We start from the raw sequence: 5680 nt of genomic DNA on the forward strand, positions 1-5680 counted from the left end.
AGAGCCTGAGAGTGGGGAGGGTCAGGGGGAGAAGCAGACTCCCTGCTGAGCAGGGAGCCCGATGTGGGACTCGATCCCAGGACTCCAGGATCATGACCTGAGCCGAAGGCAGTCGCTTAACCAACTGAGCCACCCAGACGCCCTCTAAAAACATTTCTATATTTAAAAATCCATTTTATCCTTCACAGAAATGTGTTCTTGCCTCACGAATTCTGCTTCTTTGGGGGAAAAAAATTTTTTTTGAGATATTCAGAAAAATACAGTCTCTTGGAGGTCGTTGCATCAGCATCAATTTCAGGGTGTGAATTTTGCTGATTGTTGCAGTATCTAGTAATTTTTGGCTGTAAGTTTTCAGAGGAACTGTTTTCTTGGGAATCCATTTGTCTGGGTCATGGATGCATTCCTATAGAATGGCTTCGCATTTGTCACCGCAAGTGTGTTCACATTCTGAAATAGATTTTATGTTTATTCTCACCTTGAGATTCCCAATACCACACATGGTTAATGGGAAAGAAAAATCCTACAACCTCTTATGAGCAAGCTTAGATTCTTTATCTTAAACATCCATCAATTTTTCCATCTTTGGCACTGGCTATTGCCTAGTTTCTTTATCACAAGCATGACCAGTGAGAGTTCTTCAGTCTCTTTGTATGGATAGGAAAAACTTCTGAGGTTCCTACTCCTGTCATACATGGATCTTAGATCTTCTCTCCCAGCCTTGAATAGAAATCAATGTCCCAAGCCTTCAAGATTATGTGATTCTGTAACATGTTGGCTACTGAGGCTGAATTCTCTCTCACCTTTGTTAAAATATAATGTTTTTTAAAAGGTAAAATAATGACTCATATGGATATAAAATAAACTTGCATTGAATGTTGTATTTAACTCCTTGTTTAAAGAGTAAGCCTGGCAGAAGATACACCAGTTTCTAAGGACAAATTAAAGAAGAAATCACTTCTGTAGAATAAAGAAACATAGGCATGAATTTACAGACGGATGCAAAATTAGCTTTTTTCCCCCATGAGGTAAGGGGAATCCATTTAAACCTCCCCTAAAAGAATAAACTTGCATCTCTATAGACAAGAATTATTTTGCATTGCTATCAGATTTCAATTTATAGAACTGTAAAATAGCTCAAAGACAATGAAAGATTTGGGTCAGATAGCACAGAAGACTGTGTTTAAACAATGCAATTTTCTTTTGGAGACACTCTGATCTTTTTTGTTTATTCCAAATGTTTGTGTATCTTTAAATTTTAGTTTCTTCTAAGTTCTAGTTCCCTGAGACTTCTTTTCTTGCTTTCAATATTGACTATTTTAAAAATACATTTTATCTAGCATAATTGTGGACTTTTCGCAAAAAAGAGATATCTGAAATCAGCTTAGTCCACCATATTGACTAACTTGACTACTCCTCATCTTAAAACTCTTCATCTGCTTTCGGGATAAAAGTTCCTCTCTGTATTGCTTCTAACATTTGGACTTGGTCTTCTATGTCTTCATTGAATTTTCCCCCAGGTCTGACTTTTGGCAGTGTTTTCTAGGTTTTTGATCTTGGTATTTGTTCAGTGTACATCCCTGCCTATACTTTCCACTGCTTTCTCTATGCTGATGACCTGGAAATTGACACCTCAATCTATGTGTTGCTTTAGGCACTAGACTTCCAACTGTGCAGTGGGTATCATCAAACACATATCCTACTGGCAGCTCAAATTTGACAAGACCAAACTGAATTCATTAAAAACCCTTTACCTACCCCTCCAAAACATTTTCCGAATTTGTTCCTCTGCCTGCATTTTCTCTATATCATTCTTTGATATTGCAATATAATCATTCGTATTAGAATCCTAGAAATCGGGCGCCTGGGTGGCTCAGATGGTTAAGCGTCTGCCTTCGGCTCAGGTCATGATCTCAGGGTCCTGGGATCGAGTCCCGCATCGGGGTCCCTGCTCCTTGGGAGCCTGCTTCTCCCTCTGCCTCTCTCTCTCTCTGTCAGGAATAAATAAATAAAATCTTTAAAAAAAAAGAATCCTAGAAATCATTCTCAACATCTTTCTCCCATTTACTTCCAAATCAACTGTTACATATTAGTATCTTAAAACTATTTTTTATCTTTCTCTTTAGTGTCATTTCTTAAGGAGATATATTACTCTACTTCTTCTGGAAATATATCAACCTAACTAACCATACTAGCTCTTATTTCTAACCTATGATAATCTACCTGCTCCACAAAGACTTCTCTCTAAAATATGAATTTTAGAACATCATCATACAAGAAACTAATACATCTCAAAAGCAAAAACAAATAAACTTTTTAAAAACAGGCAAAAGAACTGAGTAAACATTTTCTGAAATAAGACATACAAATGGCCAGTAGGAACATGAAAAGTGCTCAACATTACTAATCATCACAGAAATGCAAATCCAAACCACACTGAGATATCACTTCACACCTGTTAGGATGGCTATTATCAAAAAGTAAAGAGCCAGCAAATGCTAGGAGGTTGTAGAGAAAAGAGAACCTATATACTGCTGGGGGATTTGCAAACTCATACAGCTGCTATGGAAAACAGCATATAAGTTCCTCAAGAAATTAAAAACAGAACTACCATGCAATCCTGCTTCTGGGTATATATCCATGGGAAACAAAACCATTACCTAGAAAGATCTCTGTACTCTTGTGTTCACTGCAGCATTATTCACAATACCCAAGGAATGGATCAAGAAAATGTCACACACACACACACCCTGGAATTATTATTCAGCCTTAAAAGTAAGGAAATTCTGCCATTTGCAACAACATAGATGAATCTGGAGGGTATTATGCTAAGTGAAGTAGGACAAAGAGAAAAAGAAATACTGCATAGTATCACATGGATGGTATCTAAATTTAAATAGTTGTACTCACAGAAACCAGAAGTAAAAATGTGTTTTCCAGGGGATAGGGTGTGGTGAAAATAGGGACAGACTGGTAAAGAGTAAACTTGCAGTTAGATGATTAATAATTTCTGAGGATCTAATGTGTAACATGGAGTTGTTAACATTTTATTGTATAATTATACAATATTGTGTAATACTGTATAATTGAAGTTTGCTAAAAGAGTTGACTTTCAGTGTTCTCTCTCTCTCTCTCTCTCTCACACACACACACACACACATGCAAGTAAGTACTTGAGTCTAGGCATGTGTTATTTAACTCAAAGGGAATCCTTTCACATTTTGTATAAAATCATCTCGCTGTATACTCTAAATATCCCACAGATTTGTCAGTAAAATCCCAATAAAACTGGAGAAAGAAATATTGGTACAGTGCTGGGAAAGACAATAGAGTACAGTGCACCTGCTTGGGTGTAATGCAGCTCTACCCCTTTCCAGATCTGTGAACTCTGACAACTGAAGTAAATGCGCTAACATTAATTTCCTCATTTGTTAACTGAGGATAATAACAATATGCCCTGAAACTTGGATAAAGATTGAGTGGAATTTCAAAGCATGCTCCCAGGAAAAAATGAACAATATATAAATAATGGCCATGATTACAAATGTTTCTTTTAATTTATTTAGAAAAGTATGCTTTGTATTACATAAATGCACAATTTTATTAATTTATCGATTTTAAGTTCCTTTTTTGTTTATTTCCTCCTGGTCATATTTCTGCCTTTTTCCCCATGTAGCATTTAATAACAGGGTTAATCAACCAGATTTTCCTCACTGACATATATACTCATACCATATACTCACATAGACATCAAGTTTTTCAATTTTACATTTTTTTAGTTTTACAACAGTTGCATTGTATTATTTACAGTACACTACTTTTTTCACTGAAAAATAATTTTTGGAAATTCCATTATCATCTGAGTAGGTCTTTTACCTTTATCTTCTACTTTTATCTGTTATCTGCCTTATGAATATATTCCAGGTCTAAAATTGCATGTTGACTTTATGATATTCTTTGAAAAATACTTTGTTATTAAAAACAGATGAATAAGGGCGCCTGGGTGGCTCAGTCGTTAAGCGTCTGCCTTCAGCTCAGGTCATGATCCCAGTGTCCTGGGATCAGGCCCCGCACAGGGCTCCCTGCTCCGCGGGAAGCCTGCTTCTGCCTCTCCCACTCCCCCTGCTTGTGTTCCCTCTCTCGCTGTGTCTCTCTCTGTCAAATAAATAGATAAAATCTCAAAAAAAAAAAAAAAAATAAGGTTTGATTATCTAATGCTAACATAGTGGCTATAGTTGATAACATACTGCATAATTGTAATTTGCTAAGATAGTGGAATTTAAGTGTTCCCAGCCAAAAAAAAAAAAAAAGATAAAAAAACTACTAGTGTTTTATGTATTCAACAAAATCTAAGAAAATGTCTATGTGCCTCTATTCCATAATGTGTTCTCTATAGTTTTAATAGTTCTTCATGTTATAATAGTTTTATCTTAAATAATACAAGGTTTGCATTCAGTCAATGCTCGGCCTAAGGCTTTCTGTCAGTGATCACAAATTAGGGTGATCATTTTAAGAAAAAGGTGTGAACAAAACATGTATTACATTTTTATACACACATATCTAACAGGATACATACCAATATGCAAAAATTAATTAGCAAGCAATCCAAAAATAAAAGTTAAAATAAGATTAAAAAACACACAATCAATAAAAGTATGAAATTACAATCAGTTAATAAAAACATAACCATAAATCAATATGAGTAAAATATTTAGTAATAAATTTAATAAAAGTATGCCAAACTTGTATACTAGAAGCTACAAATGCAGGAATGAGAGAAAGTAAGACCTAAACTAATGGAGTGATATACCATGTTCATTGAATGAAAGACTTAGTAGTGTTAAAAGGGCAACTCTACCTTTAAATCTATAAGGTCAACCAATGCCAGCAGGATTTTAAGGTCAAACTAAGAATCTGATTCTAAAATCTATACGGAAATTCAAAGGACCTAGAATAGTCAAAATAATTTAAATATTATAATAATTATATAATAATAATTTTCTGTAATAAATTATAAATAAAAAGAAAAGCAATGTTGGAGGACTACTAATCCTGATGTGAAGACTTCTATAAAGTTACAGTAATCAGAACATTTGGGTATCAGCACAGGCATAGAAGATAAATCAGTGAAAGAGAATGATGAATTCAAAAACAATTTCACACAAAAATATCAACAGAGGGGCACCTGGGTGGTGGAATTGGTTAAGCGTTCAACTCTTGGTTTCAGCTCAGGTAATGATCTCAGGATTGTGAGATCAAGCCCCAAGTTGGGCTCTGTGCTCAGCATGGAGTCTGCTGTAGATTCTCTCCCCCTCTCCCTCTGCTCTTCCTGCTCAAGCTTATATCTCTCTCTCTCTGAAATAAATAAATCTTTAAAGAAAATGTCAAAATAATAAAGAGAGAGAGAACAGTCTTTTCAATTAATGGTGCTGAAATAACTAAATGCTCACATGGAAGTAAGTCTTGACCCTTTCATCAAACCATATATAAAAATTAATTCAAAATGGGACATAGCTTGAAATGGGAGAGCAAAACCCACACAATTTCTATAAGAAAACATAGGAGAAAACAGTTGTGATTTTGGGTTAATCTAGCACTTCTTGAATTGTAAACAAAAAGAACAAACCTTAAGAGAAAAATTCAGATTTCATCAAAATTGAAAGTTTTGCTGATGCACACACAC

This window comes from Leptonychotes weddellii, chromosome 16 (assembly GCF_054177405.1).
Source record: "Leptonychotes weddellii isolate Sample4059 chromosome 16, ASM5417740v2, whole genome shotgun sequence".
NCBI lineage: Eukaryota > Metazoa > Chordata > Mammalia > Carnivora > Phocidae > Leptonychotes > Leptonychotes weddellii.